Consider the following 20,516-nt stretch of genomic DNA (forward strand, 5'->3'; position numbering starts at 1 on the left):
CACGGTCACCTACAACCCTGGCTCTGACAGACCCCAGGCCCTCTACACCATTCTCCCTGCGGCTGCTGCAGTTGAAGTCCCTTGCCTGATCACTGCACTGGCTTAGCTTGAAGGTGGCTTCCTCTCTCCGCATCTCAAACTCTCCGTGGACACTCAGCATTCTAACAGGGAGGACCCAGGAGATGCTCTCGGATCTAGGCAATGAGGAATCCCATTCTGTAGGGAACACAGCTGTTACTAAACATCTCAAAGCAGTAGGTTCTGCATGTTTGCTTATTACTACTCCCATTCCCCAAACAGTTCCAATATACATGCGTTTATAGCTTAACTTCTGCTCAAGCCACCAGAGCAATGGGTATTACTGACTGTACTCAGAAACCACAACCTCACTGCTGCCCGGGAGGCTATCCAACCGCAGACAGAACAGTAATGCTTTTCCCCAAAACTGTACTGTCTTTGTCCAGAGCTGGCAAGAGAGCTCAATTATCTTCAAGGCCCCAGGCTTCAGATTTTCTCTGCCGCATGCCTGGTCATGCCTGGTCACCACCCTCTCTCTGGGTGAGTCTTTATTCTTTTTTTTTTTTTTTTAAAGATTTTATTTATTTATTTGTTTGTCAGAGAGAGAGAGAGAGAGAGAGAGAGCATGAGAGTGTGCACGCATAAGCAGAGAGAGTGGCAAACGGAGGGAGAAGCAGTCTCCTTGCCCAGCAAGGAGCCTAATGCGAGACTCAATCCCAGGACCCTGGGATCATGACCTGAGCTGAAGGCAGACACTTAACTGACTGAGCCACCCAGGCACCCCTGGGTAAGTCTTTATTCTTAATGCCTTTGCACCATTGGGAAGGATCTCTAGGAAGGCCTAGTCATTTTATTCCTTAACAAAAACTACCTTCTTTTGGACCAGTTAACTGCTTTGATCCATGCCAGAGAATCCTGCCTAGGGGGCAGGCAGACTTGAGCCCTTGGTCACACAGGGTGAGTGAGGAACCATAAATACGGTGGGAAATCTGTCTGCACAACTGAATGAAATCTCAAAGCCCTTATCCTGAAGGCCATCGGTGCAACTGTACCATTATCTTTGAATGAACGGTACTGACCTTCAGAAAAAGAAAGCATTAAAAAAGAAATTTTTGCTAGGTAATATTATTTTTTTTTTAAGTAATCTCTATACCCAATGTGGGATTTGAACTCATGACCCTGAGATCAAGAGTCGGATGCTCTACTGACTGAGTCAGCCAGGTGCCACTATTATTATTATTATACTGAGAATTGGTGACCTGAGGAATAAAGATACTTTAAATGTTTTAATTGTTGCTTCCTAAAATAAATGCTTTTAGAATCATAAAACTATTATGTGCTTATTGTGATCAGTTTGCCAAGTACATAAAAGTATATAAAATGTTTTAATCGCACCTATCAGCTTCTGTTTTGTGATATAATTGGTGTGGTCTACCTTCCCTCTACAGTACACATCTCTTGAAGAAAGAAATCATAGCATTTCTTCATCTTTGTGTAACCCCTGATACCAAGGCTGAGAGTCTTGAATACAATAGGGCACAATAAATGTTTGTGGAATGAATGTCATTTAATTAATTTAGGAAAGCTGGTATCTTCACCTACCTTTGTGGACCAGAGTCGCCAAGGCTGAAAACAAAACAGAAGAAGATAACTGCCATAGACACTGGGTGGAGTGGCCGTGACTATGGACTCTGGAGTCGGCAGATGTGGTCTGAAGTACATCTCTGATCTTACAGCAGTGTGTCTACGGGTGAGTTATCCCAACATTCTGAGTCTCTGGCCTGATGGGGCTCTGTTGCAAATTGCTCTCACTCCTGGACGGAAGCCGATGGCGTGATCTCTACCCGAAATGATGCCTGGAACTCTCCCAATTTTAGTACTAACACCTCCGCAACTCAAGAAATACCTCAATCTCAGGTAAACCAGAAAAGTTAGTCATCCCACAGAGAAGTAGGACAGATCACACACCGGCTCTTAAAGCAAAGCCCACTTCAGCTCTTTTCAGTTCCCCCAGCAAGTCCCGTGGCACAGAGAATTCTGAGGGGTGGTATAAAGGAAAAACTCAAGTTTTTTCTTTCCTGAGTGGGGGAAAAAAAAAAATCCAGTTGCTCCCTACTACCTCTTTTTCTCTGTGTGTATGTCCTTTACGTTCAGAGAACACTTTTGACCTTTCTGGTCATGCAATGTGTGGAGGTGTTTCCCCCACCAACCAATTCTCTGACACAAGATGGGTGTCCCACAATTTAATTCAATTCTTAACTTGTCTACCTGGAGATAGGGTCAGATCTCATGGGCTCAGGTCCATGAGACTGCCTCCTCATTTTAGATTCTAGTCACAAACCCAGGTTGTCCCCTGGGCTTCTGACCAACCAGCTATAGACTGGCATTTCCAATGACCACCCTCCTTGGGTTCAGTTAATTTGCTAGAGTGGCTCACAGAACTGAATGGAACATTTACTTATGGTTACTATAATATAATAATAGGTTTATAATAATAGGCTATGATAACAGATAATATAATAATAATAGGCTATGATAACGGATACAGATGAAATCCAAAGGGAAAGGGTGCATTGGGCAAGGGGGAAGGAGCTGGAGCTTCCATGCCCTCTCCAGGTATGTGCCACTCTCCCAATACCCCCACGTGTTTACTAACCTGGTAGCTCTCTGAAGCCAGTTCTTTTTGAGTTTTTATGGAGGCTTCATTACATAGGCATGATTGATCAAATCATTGGCCACTGGCGAGTGAGTTAACCTCCTGGCTTTCTCCCCTCCTCAGAGGTCAGGGATGGGGGTTGGGCATGGGGAACTGGGTTCCAACCCTCCAATCACATGGTACATTCTCCTGCCAATCAGCCCTCCATCTTAGGGAAGGTCTAAGAGTCATCTCATTAACATAACAAAAGGCGCATCCTGGAGCTGTAGGTCAGGAATTGTGGACAAAGACCAGGTATATATAAGAAATATATTTTAGGCATCCAAATGACCAAATATATATTTCTTGTAAATCACAATATCACAGGTGCGGATATACCATCCCACTATATCAGGGGGAGGAGACCTGGAAATATTTAGCTCTTATGGCGACCACACCTGCTTTGCCTCTGTCCTCCCCAGCTAGGTTTATAGTCTTCCTCAGGGAATATTCAGCTCTCTCACCTGATCCTAGCACATTTATTGCCAATGGACTTTTTCCCCCCATGCTTCACTCCCAGAATAGCATTGGTAGTAGGTTGAGCAGTGGGTGCCAAAGACAGAATCAGCCTCTCCTTCAATTGTAAGCATTCATAAATGTATTAATTAGTGTATTCATTTATTGAATATCAAATGCCAATTGAACCTCTTTTGTGCTGGAGATGTATCATGTGATAAGATGTGAACTTCACGATAAAATATTTAAGTCCAAGAAATATTGAGCTACTAATATTAGCCTTTTACTATGCCATCTATAGATCTCATTTCCCTTACTCAGTTATTTTGTGGGCAATTTGATATCTTTTCTCCTGCCCCTTTCAACGTTCATTAAAGACTGAATTTATAGGCTTAAAGTAAGTAATTTAACTAACGTGCTCAAACTAATAAGCTCATACCTGCTTAGCCAAAAGAGCACTGCCCAGCCATGGCTCTGCCTGCAGGGTTAGGTGCTGGTTTGGAGAAGGGGACGGGGTTTGGAAAAAGGAATAGGACTCAAAACGGGGAAGTTGTGATGCTCTTACATGTTTGCTAATTCCCCGAAATTGATTTTATGCATAAGTGTGCCATTAGCCATTCCCAGATGCCAGTAGCTGCTTCAAAAGGTCTAGGTTACCGTAGTTTCCAATCACTTGGGAGCCCTGAAAAATCCCATGTCTAGGCCACATCATGAATCAATTTTGTCAGAATCTCTGGTGGGGGGCAAGACTCACATTTTGCTATTTTTAAACATTTTCGGGTGAAGCCCTAGGCCTAAGTCTGTGGTTCTCAAATTTTAACCTGTATCAGAATCACCTGGAAGGCTCAGAGATTGTTGGGTCCCCCTCTGGAGTTTGTGATTCAACAAGTCTGGGGTGGGGCCTGAGAATCTGCATTTCTAACAAGTTCCCAGACGATGATGCTGGTGGTCTGGAGCCCACATTTCGAGGACCACTGGCCTAGGAGACCCTCAGTATCCTTAACAACTGAGTGGAATAAAGGATGGGACAGTTGTGAGGAGGCCTACTCTAGATTATTACTTCTGGAGGATCTGTTCAGGTTGCTCTCCAGACTCAGATCTGCTTGAGAGTAATCTATAAGACAGAGGTAAAATAAAATGACCTGTATAGTTGTGAGGTTTAACTGTGATAAGGTACACAAAACCTTAGTACAGAAGTGGCCACAAAGCAAACACTCAACCAATGCTAGCCCATGATGCTACACTATGTTTCCCCAGAAACCCAGTAATTATCTTGAACCTCAGAGAACGGTCTGAAACCTCCGTATTTCAGTCTATCTTCTTTCCCTGGTCCCTTTCTTTCAAAATAATTATTGAAAAGGCAATAAACATTTATGATTTAAAATATGTAATTGTACAAAAGGGTAAGAAGTATTTTGCCTCCCCGAGGAGCTCTCCAGTCCTCCTATTCTGTTCATCAGAGATAAGCACTAGTTCTGGCTTCTTATATATGTCTCTAGAGATATTTGTTGCAGATAAAACCGCAATTGTGGGGACGCCTGGGTGGCTCAGTGGATTAAAGCCTCTGCCTTCAGCTCAGATCATGATCCTAGGGTCCTGGGATCTGCCTGCATCAGGCTCTCTGCTCAGCAGGGAGCCTGCTTCCTCCTTCTCTCTCTCTGCCTGCCTCTCAGCCTACTTGTAATCTCTGCCTGTCAAATAAATAAATAAAATCTTTAAAAACAAAACAAAACAAAAACCGCAATTGTGTGTATATGCGTGTGTATCCACCTCTTTTTAAAGAGTATTGATGATAGCATGCTATGTATACCATTTTACAATCTTTTTTCTAATATTCATAATTGGGCAACCTGGTTTTTTTTTTCACCTAAGATGATATCTTGGGGATAGTTTCATATTATTGCATATAAACCTGTATTATTCTTTTTTTTTTTTTTTTCCTTTTAAGTGGGCTCCAATACAGGGCTTGAACTCTTGACCCTGACATCAAGACCTGAGCTGATATCAAGAGTCTGTGCTGAGCATGGAGCCTATTTAAAAGAAGAAGAAGAAGAAGAAGAAGAAGAATCCTTGGGACAATGGTGGGTGACCTGGATTATCCCATCTCTACTGTACTAAATTTAATGTGTATCTTGTTTATGTGAGTTGTTGCAACACAGGTTGTGGTTTTATGTTGTGTGTGGTTCTTCATCCACTTTTTCAAGGGAAGCAAGGCCCTGCATCACGATTATGCAAAACTGCTGCTGCTATACATTTTTCCAAAATGCTTGAACTACTATTCTAGAAAAGTTAACTCACATACTGCTTCCTCTCTCTGTTGATGTGCAAGGACCCAGCAAGACAGTCTGAGAACATGAAAATCACATAATCTTGGTTTCATTTCCAACTAACAGGTTTGGTTTAGTTACAATAGATCCTGAAAGGCCAGCAAAATGAAAGGATAAGCTGGTGACCGATGGAAGTCCCAGGGTTGCTTAGAAGTATGGCCCCTTCCCCCCATCAGCTCTTCTATCCCTAAGTCATCTCAAATAACAGCAAACCATGTAGATATGATGGGTTTGCCATAAATCAGCTTTAGGACAAGTGCCCTAGCCTTCCACTTCCAACCAGAGTAGCATCTCAAGCCTCAGCATAAGACCAAGGCCAGGTATACTAGAGCTTTAATAAAGCACCTAACTTACATACCCAAGTCAATTCCTGATGATTAAAAAAAAAAAAAAATGATGTTCTAAAGCTAGAGATATAATTGTGTCTGCATAAACCAATATAATCATCCCAAACTCAGACCTATTTGAGGCCAAAAGCCCCTCCGCCATCCTTTAGTGTTCAAAATTCTACCCGCACCTCTGCCACACTGACCAGCCCCCATTCCTTCCCTTCTGTCCCTTCTGCACACTGTTCTTCCCTTGGTTTAACTGTGTCCTCCCAGATGGTTGGATATGTTGAAGTCCTAACCCTGTGTCCCAGAGTAAAAGGTCCAAACTCCCTTGCCTGAGATATGCCCTGCCCATAACTCCAACCTATTAATGGAGCTAACTTTTCCCCCACTCATTTTCCCTTCATGGCCCCCATACCAGCTAAACTGAACTACTATTTCTGTTACAAACACTCTGCTTTCTTACCTCCTTTTCCCACCATCTTTGTTCATAGTCTATCTTCTGGGAGTACCCTCCTTTCCCCTATCTCTTCATTGGTGAATACTACTTATTCCTCAGAGCTCAGTTACAATGCCACCTTCACGGAGCTATCAATGAATGCTTTGCTCTGCTTTGCCCCCGTAAAAAGTTCTTGCCCCAGTTTCCGAGTTTTCATAGCTCTTATCTAGACCTCTGGATACCTAACATTTCCTTTTTTAATTAAAATTATTTGTACTAACAATACACATCCTTTGTTAAAATCTTAATTACTTCATTTAATTCTTCTAATGACTCTACGAGGTAACTACTATTATCCCCATTTTGCAGGTTATGAAAACTGAGGCATGAAGGGATTAAATAATTTATCCAAGAATGCATTTAGTGGTGAAGCCAAGGTTCAGATGAATAGAGCCCCAGAGCCCATACTTCTCTCACCTCTACTATATAAGTCATATGGTGGTTTGCTAGACAAGGAGCTCCTGGATAGCAACCATCTCCGGATGCTCCATCTTTGCATCTCCCAAGTACCTACTGCCATGCATTTTACTTTAAAGAAGCTCAGTGAAAAGAGGCATAGACTTGGTCAGATGTGCCCTTTTCTCTCAACAGTAGGTGGGTAAGTTAATGACCATTATACAGTGTTCTATGCAAATACTACAGTTCCTTTCCTCACTGAGCCCCCCTCCCTGTTTCTTTTTGCCCCTTTTCTGTGTTCAGCCTGTGGAGAAGGCAATGTCCTTGGGAAGGGTAGAAGGGACTGGTTTCCACTCTGAGAAGACCTTAGACAAGTTCTCTTGGGGACTAGAGACTTCCTGAGAAGTTCTCAGGCAGCAACCCTCTCTAGCTGGCAAATGCCCTACAGTTCACAACCTCAGGCAGTTCCAGAGAATGAACCTTTTCAAATGAAATAAACAGAGAGAAATGAGACCTTTTATTATCTCCAGATGGGACTGTGCAGCCTTAGAAACTGTAGAAATAATTCAGTAATGCCTGGATCACACTTCTGTTATCTCCCAAAAGGAAAGAAATTTCCTTTCACTGAGAAGGGGTAAATTATGTTAATTAAAAAGCCAACATGGATTAAATTCTGCAGATTGAATCCCCATTCCCTCTATCCAGATTTTTCTGGTTTTTACTTAACTTTGCATTGCTCTCCTCGCTTTTAAATAAAATATTAGGTTGAGTTGGAACACACACCCAATTGTAAGACTGTTGTTTCTGAGTCATTACTCAAGACTTAGATGTTATTTTTAAAATGAGGAATGAAATCTGGCAGTGAAATGCTCTTTAGGGTACTATTGGAAAAGGATACATGAAAATTGGCAGTGAAATGCTCTTTAGGGTATTATTGGAAAAGGATACATGAAAATCATATCTGTAGTATTTTATTACTGTTAGTGGTGGCTGTTAGTGGTGGTCAGTTGGGCAGCCTACACAAAGAAGGTGCCCAATAAACATTTACTGAATGAATTCATACTTCATAACTTTGGGCTCTAATAATATAAAATATAGCTTTAAAATGGATGGTGCCACCTATTGGTGAACTTTAAAATGATAACATGTAATAAATTAATGTTTCGCCATCATTTGTTATTTATTTCCACAGAGATTCTAAGAGATATTGAAGAGATAGAAGGAATAGCTTTCTTGGCCCATGCAGAAAAGAGGCACTAATGTTTTCACTTGATTTGCTCTCCAGTGGGCACCTATGAAAAGCTCAATATTTTAGAAGATGCCAGAGAAGTAAAGACATGGCCCCCGACTTCAAAGAGCATCTTTCTACTTGGAAAGAGGAGACCTACCTCCTGAGAGCAATCAACAAATACAACAAAACCATAAATACTGTGACATTAAAATGCACAGTGTTCACTCCATATATATGCTTATATCTTATATATTATGTAGTAGCCATACTTCTTGGACAGTACAGAAACAAGTATGTTTTGCTTACCACTTACCCCAGGCCTACCCCACTCCTGTCCCTGGCACTTAATAAGCAATGATAAACACCACTGAATAATTGAATAATTCAGGTCTCATGGTTAAATACATGTAGGTTATAGAATCCTTCTGCTCTGCCTACCCCTAACTCTCTCTCTTAAATAAATAGATCTTAAAAAAATATGGCACAAAATTACTGTATGTTATTCCTGACTAGAAGGATTACAGGTGGTTTTCGTTTATTCTACTGTAAAAAAATCTTTGAAATTTAGCTCATCCATTCTGGCTATTTTTGCTTTCATTGTCCTTGGCTATTATTCTACAACTTTGCAGAGAAAGAGGTTAACATGTAGAAAATTAACAGTAATGTGAATATTTGCTATTGTAGCTATGCAAATGATTCCATTAGTGCAATGGAAATGAATTTTGTCTGGTAGATAATAAAAATCTCCATAATCCAAATCCATCTGAACTGGTTATAACATCTTACTGGTTCCCTCATTAATTAATGAGTTAAATAAAATCTTCCATATATGCTCATTATATATTTATATGAGTCATGATTTTACCTTTTATGAAAGCTATTCCTTAACAGTAGATATTTTCTATATTCTAGATTTTTTTACAGTAAACATGTATTGCTAATTTTTAAATAAACTTTTAAGTATAACATGCATGCTATACTTAATTTTAAGTATAACATGTATGCGTGTTTTAAGTACGTATTCATGCATACAAAAATTTACAGCTCAGTGAATTTTCACACAATCTGAATAGCTATGTAAGCAATCCTCAGATCAAGGAATAGAACATTCTTATGACCTCAGAAGTTCCTTCACTATTACCTCCCCACCAAATGGGTAAACAATCCTGATTTCTAACATCAGAGATTCGTTTTATCTGACTTTAGCTTTATATAAGATTTATTTATTTATTTGAGAGAGAGGGAGACAGCACACATGTGCATGTGTGAGCAGAGGGAGGGGCAGAGAGAGGAGAGAGAGAGAATCCTTAAGCAGACTCCCTGCTAGGCCCAGAGCCTGACTCACCACTCAATTCCAGGATCCTGAGATCATGACCTGAGCCTAAATCAAGAGTTGGACACTCAACCAAATGAACCACACAGGTACTCCTGACTTTAACTTTATATAAATGGAATCACATGGTGTGTACTCATTTGTGCCTGGCTTCCTCTACTCACTATTTTGTCTGTGAGATATGATCTATGTTGTTATATAAAGTTTTAGTTCTTCATTCTCATTGCTGTGTAGTATTCCATTATGTGACTAGCATACACTTTATTTATTTTTAAAGATTTTATTTTTATTTATTTATTTGAGAGAGACAGATAGTCACAGAGATAGTGAGAGAGAGCACAAGCAGGAAGGAGAGGGAGAAGCAAGCTCCCACCGAGCAGGGAGCCGGGCCTGGGTCTCAGTCCCAGGACCTAAGTCATGACCTAAGTCAAAGGCAGAAACTTAACTGACTGAGCCACCCAGATGCCCCTAGATTACACTTTATCTATTCTACTGCTGATGAGCATTCAGACTGTTTCTGGTTGGTCCAGAATAATGCACCTGTGCACATTCTTGTACATATTTTTGGGTGAAAATATGATTTCTGCTGACTAGCACATGTAAATCTGAAAAAATAAATCAAAACCACATAAAAATCAAAACTACAAATCAAAAATCAAAACTATATTTAAAAAGTCATTTTTGGGGTGCCTGGGTGGCTCAGTGGATTAAAGCCTCTGCCTTTGGCTGAGGTCATGATCTCAGGGACCTGGAATCGAGCCCCACATCGGGCTCTCTGCTCAGCAGGGAACTTGCTTCCCTTCCTCTCTGCCTGCCTCTCTGCCTACTTGTGATCTCTGTCTGTCAAATAAATAAATTTAAAAATCCTTAAAAAAAAAAGTCATTTCCCTTTTCCCTCTACAGACCGTTCTATCAATATGCATTCCCTCGATAAACAAATTCTTTTAAAATATAAATGGGGGTGCCTGGGTGTCTCAGTCGGTTAAACATCTGCCTTCAGATGAGGTCATGGTCCCAGGGTCCTGGGATCTAGCCCTGCGACAGGCCCCATGCTCGGTGGGGTGCCTGCATCTCCCTCTGACTGCTGCTCCCTCTGCTTGCGCTCTCTCTGTCAAATAAAATCTTAACAACAACAACAACAAAATATATATATATATATATATATATATATATATATATATATATCCAGAATTAATCCCCATTCACACCTTATTGTGAATTTCTATAATCTGATGAAATCAATAGCTAGTTGAAAAGCATCCCCTGGTGCTAGAAGGGGTAAGGAAATCTGGCTGAGGAAAAAGGAGTGGGAGATTGGGTGTGATAGGAAGACAGTGAGTGTTGGAACTTGAGGGGTGAGGCTAGGGAGAAGGAGGCAGGAGAGGGGAGATATACTGACTTTTCCATTCATTCCAGGTCTTGGCTATTTCCTTCTGACAACAATCACTAAAATGATAGTTAATGTGATCTGTCTGATTTAAAATGGTTTACAGTTGACAAAGTGCTTTCATATATCCATTACCTCGTTTGATCTGGCTCTCACAAGAAGTTGGGTGTTTTCACAACTGTTCTTCTTTTAGAAGTTTAAGGCTTAAAGTTGGATATCACAGTTGGATGGGTAGGATTCCAATTCCTCCCTCTGAGGCCAGGCTCCATAAGCTAAACACATTTAGTTCACCCTCTCCAGAACAATTTGGTATCTCCCTATTCACTTCCCATCTCAGAAAGTAGAGAAAGAAGGAGGAATTAAAGTGCAGGGGGAGCAGAAAATATGCCTTTGACATCTTTCTTATCAAATATTGTAGACCTTAAGGGAGAAGCTGGAGGCCTGTCATAGGTGATTAAGGAGTAAAGTGGTAAAGACTTGCAGGGTCTATACTTCGGCCTTCTGCAAGTGGGCAGTGACTGGACAAAGATGGTAGGGTAGGGTGAAGTGGGTGAGTGGGGGGGTGGAAATCCAGGATAGGCCCAACCCAGCAGGCTTGGTAGGGATGGAACATGGGAATAGTAATGAAAATGGCATTGGAGCTGCTGAGCACAGTCTGAGCTGGAAAGAAATGTTAGCGTATCTAAGCTTTGGGTGAAATGGTACAATGGGGAGGGAGGTCCTAAAGAACTTGTAGTGAGCCTGGGAGTGCAGGTGGGTACTAGGGAAGTAGTTGAGCAGCTAGTTGAGCAGCTAGTTTGAGATCTTGGAAGTGATGAGCAAAGAGGCCCAGGTTGGGGTGTGGTCAGGCATCTCAGTGAATCTTATTTCAAGAAGGATTTTCAAAACTTTTATCTGGACTTGTAACTGTTTGAGAGTCTTTGAATATGGTTCAGTTGAGCTTACTGTAAAGCACCGCCAGCAGTCCTAACATCAGATGGTGGGGTGGAGGGGGGGAATGTGGCGCAGGCCTCCTGTGAACAGTCAGGCTGAATGGGATTCACGTGAAAACCCCTGACAGCTACACCCCCTGTGTCTTTTGCTTCAGTGCCCTGGGAAAGGATTAAGGCTGATCCATGCCAACCCTGTCAATGGGCTCATTCTAACTTGGCAAGCAAATTGTTGTTGACAGTTTCTAGGTGTGCATTTTCTTAGAGATGGATTCTGTGCAAGAAAAATCAGATTCTTGTTGCCAAGTATTAATTTAACAAATAAACAAGTTGCAAAATGCCAAAGGGGAACATGAAAATGTTTCCCACTGGGCTCATCAAGAACTGCTTGTCTGCTACCTCCCACACTAAAAAGGTCCAACATCTTCGCTGTAGATAGAGTGTTTCACCTTTTCCTTATCAAAGCTTACAGTTATACCTTTGGACCTCAGCACTGTATACACATAAGGAGCTTCTCATTTGATATGCAAAATAAACAAAGAGTATGTTTTCCATTTTGAATCTATAAACATAAAAGGGTGCAGGATATTAAGTGTTCTGTGTCACATGATAAGGGATTAAAACAGGATCCTTAATTTCTGATTAGTTATCTATATCCAGGTATCTATCCTCCATAGAGAACATAGAGTTTGGGAGTCTCACTTTCTATAGACCCAAACCATTAGCCCCGTAACCTGGTCAGGCTGTTGGTTTAGACGTATTTCATCAGGGCTTGGCCCCCTGAAAGAGCAGGCAGCCCTCAGTGTTTCTTATTCTCTAACTTCTAAAGCATCCGAAGGATTTGTCTATCCCACACGCCTCTGAGATCAGGGCCGGATTGCCCTTCCAGGATTTCAGAGTTGTTCTTTGGGGACAGCCCAACCCTGATTGCTCAATTTTGCAGGCACAAGAACAGATTAATCATCCGTACATGAGTTCCTCTTCCAGGCTATCTGAGGTTTCTTGGATGACGTTTTAATCTATAAAATAAAGTAGTAGCCTCTTTAATGTTTCTGCTACAAATGGCCTTTTCTATGTATATTTCAAATTTCCAAAAAACAGTCTTCCTACAGATGAATATAAATATGAGTTTCTTTCTTTTTTTTAAAGATGAATTTATGTATTTATTTGAGAGAGAGAGAGTGTGGTGGGGAGGGGCAGGGAGAGGGAGAGAAGAATCCACAGGCAGACTCCCGGCTGAGTCTGGAGCCACACTCAGGGTGTAGCCATTGCCCTGAGATCATGACCCGAGCCGAAGTCAAGAATAAGATGCTCAGTCAACTGAGCCACCCAGGTGCCCCTAGAAATTTGAGTTTCTTAAAATTTCATGAAGCTCTTTGTGTAAGGAAAAGACAAAGAAATGAGGGGCTAGTTATAATGCTATTAACACAGATGGGTGCTGAGTGAGTTTTATAAGGCATAAAATTGGGATGTCACGTACCTTCTAACTTAAAAAGTGTTCCATTTGGGGTGGCAGGAGGAAAGGAGAGAGCTCTTGGAGTTGAGTCATGAAACATGTTGCCTTTGGAGAAGAGGAGCAACTGGGTGTCCACCAGTCTGGTGAAGGCAGAATGAGAGGTACAGGTAGTGGTAAAAAAATTTTTTTAATACAGTCTTCTTATTAAAAAGGAAGACTTTCTCATATTTCAAATAGGAAATATGACAAAAGACAGAGGGGAGAAAACCAAAAACACCTTAATACACCACTAATTACTAATTTCTGCAGTGGCTTTCCATTATTTTGGGAATTAACTTCTAAATTCAGGGAGGAATGATAATTACCCTTGAAAATACCCTAAGTCACTCAGTTTTGGAACAGAATGTTGCTTCCTCAATGAGCAGCTAATGAAGTAGTTGTGTTTATAAGCCTTGTTATTTAAGAAACAAAAATAAAAGTTTCTGTTAACACTAGAATCGCACTAAGCACGACTAGATACTCAAAGCATGAAAAGCACATGGGACCAGAAATGGTTCAAAATTCACATTACCTCCTTCATACTTACTTTGAGTTAAGGTCAAGCTAACTGAATGGAAGGTAAGGCAGAAATCACCATACCATTTAATACGTTCTCACTTGCTCTCCCCTCCTCCTGTCTTTCTCTGCTTTCCCTCTTTGTTCTTTCTTTTTTGCCACCTACTCTTTCTAAGTTTAAGTGAACCCTAGTGATGATAATGCCAAATGATGCTACTCTATTTATAATACACTTGTATCTATCCTTCACTAATTTTAAGGTTACAAAAATACATACATATTAATGAAAAAATTCAAATAGTACAGAAAGTATGAAATAAAAAGTAAAAAATCTTTTTCCAACCTCTTGTCTCATCTGTTGGCATTCTTTCCACTTTGAGAGAAGGAGCAAGACCCAGTGTTGGGAACTCCTTTCTGCACTTTTATAAACTATGCTTTTTGTGAATGTTGTGGGGTTTTTTTAATTACAAAATTTTTAAAAAGATTTTATTCATTTATTTGAGAGACAGAGCAGGTGGATGGACAGAGGGAGAGAATCTCAAGCAGACTCCCCACTGAGTGGGGAGCCCGATGCAGGGCTTGATTGCACGAACCTGAGATCATGATCTGAGCTGAAATCAAGGGTCAAACACTGAACTGATTGAGCCATGCAGGCGCCTCACGAATGTGTGTATTTTAAAATTATTTTAGTGGGACTTGGAGAGCAAGAGGAGAGGAAATGCATCTGCTCAGTCTACCACCTTGAACCAGAAGCCCTTTACGAGTTTTTAAAACTATGCTTATATTTACACATTTATTTATTTTATGAAATTGGAACCATTGAGCACATATTGGTTGTTACCAGTGTTTGTCCTTAACAAACTTTAGAAAAAAAAAAAATTTTTTTTTTAAGGGTTTAGATAAAGAGCCTTTATTAAAGCCACTACTTAAAAAGGCATGATGAAAGCTATGGGAATACCTGATTGTGGGGAGACTCAGAACTAACAATGAGACATTCCTAAACCCTCATGGAGAGACACCCCTTCTGCCAAAGTCTGCAGTACCCAAGCAGGGAGGGATTAAGGACAAATACCATGATTATCTACCTCTTCCTGACACCTGTTCTCATGCGGATGCCTCCTGTTGGCCAGACCAACAAAGAAGCCAGCTAGCACGGGAACCTGAGTGATGGAGCCTGCCCTGGTCAATACCTGGGATTGCAGAGCTCAGAGACTGGATCTAAGGCAAATGAAGAATTATCAGCACAGAAATCATTCAAATTATGTTGCAAATGTACAAATTATTTACATATGAGTAGAGGGAAGATACAACCTTCTATTAGTAAAATGTGAAGTAATGTTAAATATTTTGGGTCAGGAAGGCTACCTTTTAATCCTCAGATCACCATTGATCTCTTACAAGTTGTCAACTTTAAGACCTAAGTTGTCAACCTAAGACATTCTGTGTTACTCATGAAAATAATGAGATAATAAGAGTGAGATTAGGGTGTCCCAACCAGACAGTCTTTTCTCTTCTAATCTATTAAACTTTAGAAATCTTATCACATTAATAAATATTTACCTATAACTTTACTTTATTTATTTTTAAATTATTTAATTGACAGAGAGAGACACAGCGAGAGAGAACACAAGCAGGGGGTGTGCGAGAGGGAGAAAGAACCAGACTTCCCTCTGAGCAGGGAGCCTGATGTGGGGCTCGATCAGGATGCTGGGATCATGACCTGAGTTGAAGGCAGACACCTGACGACTGAGCCACCCAGGCACCCTCCTATAACATTACTTTAAACATAAATAGTATACCTTCTATGAATGTATTTAACTAAACTCTTATTATTGAATATGTAGGTTGCTTTTACTATTTCGGTATGATAAATATAGCCTAGATAGTTTCACTATAAACATTTTTGCTGTAAACATCTTTCCAGTACTGCAAACATTTTCACTGCATAACTAATTGGCCAGAAGGTAATTATATCATAAAAGAGAAAATAATGAAAAAATAAAAAGGAGATATTAATAAGGACATAGTGAAACATGGAAAAAAGTTAATAAGTTATTAATTTCTTCTTACTTTAAGAGAGGTATCAGTTTTCCAAGTGCCAGGATGTATATTTGTAACTGAGCTTTGTACTGGGTTGTGAAAGCTTTCGATGTGGTTGTTTGTTCTTTGCCTATTGTCACAGGCCCCTAATCTACATTCCAAAGTTCCATAGGAAATGTGGAAGAAATGCTAACTCTAGGATGCACTTGTTACTGATCTTTGTTACCTTTATAACTTTCTATCTTTGTTACCTTTATAACTGATATTTTATCATTTTCTAGTATAGTCCAGAATGTAGTTTGGCTTTATACTCTCTTATTTCACACTTCTAGTAAGTTTATCACCATATTTTCTCACAAGTTGTTGTACATATTTATCATCTACTAGTTTAAGACCACCATGTCTACTCATTGCTGCATAGGCTATGAGAACTAGCTAAGATTTAAATAATATAAAAATGGGAACTTTACCAATGGAAAAATGAAACCAAACTGTCAACCAGTTATTTTATTTTTCATGGTGAAATTGCCTTACAGCCAATTATTATGGGGCAAAAATGTTTGTGGCAAAGATGTCTATAGCGAAGATGCTTATGGCGATAGTACTGGACACAGTTGAGATGATCTGCCTAGTAAGTAGCTCAATCTTTGCACATATCCTTAATTATTTCTCAAGATATAGTTCTGAAATTGAAATTGCTCCCCAAAAGTTATGTGCATTTTTAAAGCCTTTAAGCGCAATGGGTATTTGCTGTTTTTACCTTTTAACTGTGCTATCTAGAAGCTAACAATGAATATAGCTTCTTTAACTAGGATGGGACACTACTAAAAACTTTTTTCAAGTCAGGGCACCTGGGTGGCTCAGTTGGTTAGGCGTCTGCCTTGAGCTCAGGTCATGATCCCAGGGTCCTTGGGATTGAGTCTTAAGTAAGGATCGCTGCTCAGTGGAGAATCTGCTTTTCCCCTGCCTCTGCCCACTGTCCCCAACGCAGCCACCTGCCCATGCTCCCCCCTGCTCATGCTTGTGCTTTCTCTCGCTCTCTCTCTCTCTCAAATAAATAAATAAAGTCTTTTAAAAAAACAAAACTTTTTCATGTCAAGATCTGCCTCATCTTCCAAAGTAGGATTTCCCAGCACTAGGCTTGTGGGGGTGGAAGCATGATCCACCTCCTTCCAAAAGCTGGAGTGAGTCACTATCAGCTTTCTTTTCTCCACCCTCACATCCCAGCTTTCTTCTTCTTCTTCTTCTTCTTCTTCTTTTTTTTTTTTTTAAGAGAGAGAATTCAGCCTAGGGGTTCCATTGGATTGGAATTGGAGAGAAGTATCTGTTCCAGGTCTTTTTGCTTTCAGACTGGAATTCATCTCATCTCTTAAAACAGAGCATTCTTGGGGTGCCTGGGTGGCTCAGTGGGTTAAAGCCTCTGCCTTTGGCTCAGGTCATGATCCCAGTGTCCTGGGATCGAGCCCCGCATTGGGCTCTCTGCTCAGCGGTGAGCCTGCTTCCCCCGCTTCCCCCTTTCTCTCTGCCTGCCTCTCTGCCTACTTGTGATCTCTCTCTGTCAAATAAATAAATAAAATCTTAAAAAAACAAAACAAAACAAAAAAAAAACAGAGCATTCTTAAGATAAACTCTTATCTAAAGGCTAATTTAAGGTAACTTAACCAATGTAACAAAGAAATCTCAAAAACAAGTTTTTGAAACTATTAGCAATAAAAAAGGGCTATTTATTTATTTATTTTTAAAGATTTTATTTATTTATTTGAGAGAGAGACAGTGAGAGAGAGCATGAGCAAGGAGAAGGTCAGAGGGAGAAGCAGACTCCCCGTGGAGCTGGGAGCCTGAGGCGGGACTCCATCCCGGAACTCCGGGATCATGACTTGAGTCGAAGGCAGTCGTCCAACAACTGAGCCACCCAGGCTTCCCTAGAAAGGGCTATTTAAAAAAATAATAATGGCCCTTTCTGGCTCTCAACCATCTTGGGGGCTGCTCTTGGTTGGGGCTGTCCTATGTGTAAGGCAGGAGGATGATGGCTGCAAAGAAGATGAAAAGTCACTGGAGATAATCAACTCCAGACTCCAAGTCATTATTGAAAGTAGAAAGTATGTGCTGGGGTACGAGCAGACTCTGAAAATGGTCAGACATGGAAAAGTGAAACTGGTCATCCTCACCAGCAACTGTCCAGCCTTGAGGAAATCTGAAGTAGAACACGGTGCCATGTTGACCAACACTGGTGTCCATCACATCATTATAGTGGCAATAATATTGAACTGGGCACAGCATGTGGGGAACATTACAGAGTATGCACACTGGCTATCATTGATCCAGGTGATTCTGATATCATTAGAAGCATGCCAGAATAGACTGGTGAAAAGCAAATCATGTACAATTTTTCTTTAACAAAACTGGCCAGAGCTTGTGTTTTTTTTGTTTTTTGAGTTTTGAAGTGAAATGATCTTGTGATGGATATTATTCTGGTGGTAAGATTAATGTGAATTTTGATGTCTGGATAGATTCCCCATGTAAGTTACATTCCTTCCTATCTGAACTCTAGAAGGCTTTCATAGACCATCTTGGGGTGTGAAGAAAATCCAGCACATGGGCATGCACACATACCTCACCATGCACACTCCTCTTTCTGTTTTCCTTGCTATTGCTACTACCATACCACCATCACCAAGGTCTAGCAATGCTTTCAAAATATGTAATGTGGTCATTATGGCTGATCAGGACATTTTCTAGGTTAAAAAAGCAAAGGACATACAAAAATGAATTCTCAAAATCTGTAATGGTATATATATTGTTTTAAATTTTACAGGGCACTTTCACATATTTCACTTGGTCTTATAATACTCCTACTAAAGATATTAAGACCCCCTTTCACAGATAACAAAACTGAGGTGGGTAGAGGCTTAAAAATTCTTCAATAGAAAGTTTAAGTTTTTTCCATTTCAGGACGCTCCCCTTCCTGTAGGTTCTGTGCTCAGGGATTTCATCCTACTGAAATTGCTCTTCATCTGAGGAGGAAGCAACAAGATGAACTGCTAATTCTCTGGGATCAGGAATTTTATGTTTCTTCTTACAAAGCCCTGACATTCTGCTTCAGGATCATGGACAGTTTGAGCAGGTTCCTATACCAGACCTACCTGAAGGATGAAGCAAATGATTCTGAGTTTTCTTTCTCTAGGACTAAACTCACAGACACAGAAATACAGGCTAAGATCTTCCAGTAAAATTAATTCCTACTGTGTGGGTCGTCTTACATTCAGCTAATTAGGAATTACCTTTTTTTTAATGTGCATATTTTTAAAAAGATTTTATTTATTTATTTAACAGAGACCACAAGTAGGCAGAGAGGCAGGTGGGGGTGGGGGGGGGGGGTGGTAGGCAGGCTTCCTGCTGAGCAGAGAGCCGGATGAGGGGCTTGATCCCAGAACCCTGAGATTGTGACCCTAGTGGAAGGCAGAGACTTAACTCACGGAGCCACCCAGGTGCCCCAGAAATTACTTTTGAGACAAATAAGCATAATTAGAACTTCGCAAAATACTCTTAAAATCTTGAATGATTCCTATCAGAGAGCTTTGTTTTGCCTGAAGTGGACGGAAGCACTAACTTGCTTAAATTAATAATTGGGAGTAAAAAAGGAAGAAAATACCAGACATTTCCCTTTAAAGTGGCCAGGTTTATGAGTTAAGATATCTAAGAAATGGAAAGAATTTAACGTGGTTCATAATCAAGAAATGTGGCCAGACTGGGAACCAAGATTGTTCTGGGGTGATATGTTCATATTTTTCCATTAAATAAAACTCATATTTAGTGGCTGGGTACCAGAGTTATTCCTAAAACCTACTGAAACTCAATTGACTTTGAAATGGCACTTTCAGTTTCCTGGAGATTCCATCCTCACCCTAATCCCTATGGCAACCTTGAGTGTAGTAGAGAACTGAGAAACTGAGACTTGAGATCCACTGGACTCTGAGGAGGACTGTGGGGGAAGGTGGACTCCCTGGGGTTCAGTAGCTCTCAAATGAGTGTTATGCTACCTCTGGGAGATGACCCAGAAGAAAGAGCCATCAAGAACAACAAATGACTGTTCATGACTAATGACTGAGAAACTAGGGCTTCTTTCTAGTTGAGTTAAATTCCATTTGTGTTTTCTATGGAAGGGACTCTTGTATTTCTTTTGCTCCCTGTCTCAGTCAGTTGTCAGAATTTGCATTGAACATATAGCTGATGCCTAGAAATACTTGCTTCATGAACGGAATAGGGAGCTTAAGATAATTGGCACGTCTTGATGTGCTAGGTCTTTGCAAAGATAAATTTGACCACAAGTGGAGATGATAGCACAAGATTTATCTAAGATCTGAGACGTAGAGCAAGAGTGGGCAAATGAATTATTAATGAGTAGTTACACAAAAGAGTAAAGAGAATCCTTCCATAGCAAAAGCTTTACCACTAAGGAGCTATAAGGGGTTTGGGCACATTACCTAACCTTAAAGCCCTCATCTATAAAATATGGATAAAAATAGGAACTATCATATTGGATTACTATGACGATTAAATAGGACAATGCATATAGAGTAATTAGAGGAGTGCCTGGCAAATACGAATCAAAGAACCTAGAAGGGCTGCCAGGTGCATCTATGCAGGTGGTTTGATCTCTAGGGCACCCAGAAGCAACAGAAGCCTTTTAGATATAAAAGGGCCATGGGATACCTACAACATAAACCAGGCTTGGACATCATATTGTGAACTAATTAAGGACCAGCTAAGATACCCGTCCCATTCCAGAAACCATGAACTGAGCCACCCTGGTGCCCCAGAGTGTTAACTATAGTTGTCATGCTGTACATTACATTCCTAGTACT

General features: G+C 40.6%; 1 long non-coding RNA gene and 1 pseudogene across 1 annotated transcript; both read left to right on the top strand.

The window, feature by feature from the left end:
- Positions 1–508: 508 nt before the first annotated feature.
- LOC132013019 (uncharacterized) lies at positions 509–5,179 on the top strand. The gene is made up of 3 exons (XR_009402845.1): positions 509–558; positions 1,599–1,768; positions 5,118–5,179. It is a non-coding gene; the product is annotated as an uncharacterized LOC132013019 (long non-coding RNA).
- A 12,422-nt stretch (positions 5,180–17,601) lies between these two features.
- On the top strand, positions 17,602–18,881 carry LOC132014485 (uncharacterized; annotated as a pseudogene).
- Positions 18,882–20,516: the final 1,635 nt, after the last annotated feature.

The sequence above is a fragment of the Mustela nigripes genome, chromosome 3 (genome assembly GCF_022355385.1).
Source record: "Mustela nigripes isolate SB6536 chromosome 3, MUSNIG.SB6536, whole genome shotgun sequence".
Taxonomy (NCBI): Eukaryota; Metazoa; Chordata; class Mammalia; order Carnivora; family Mustelidae; genus Mustela; species Mustela nigripes.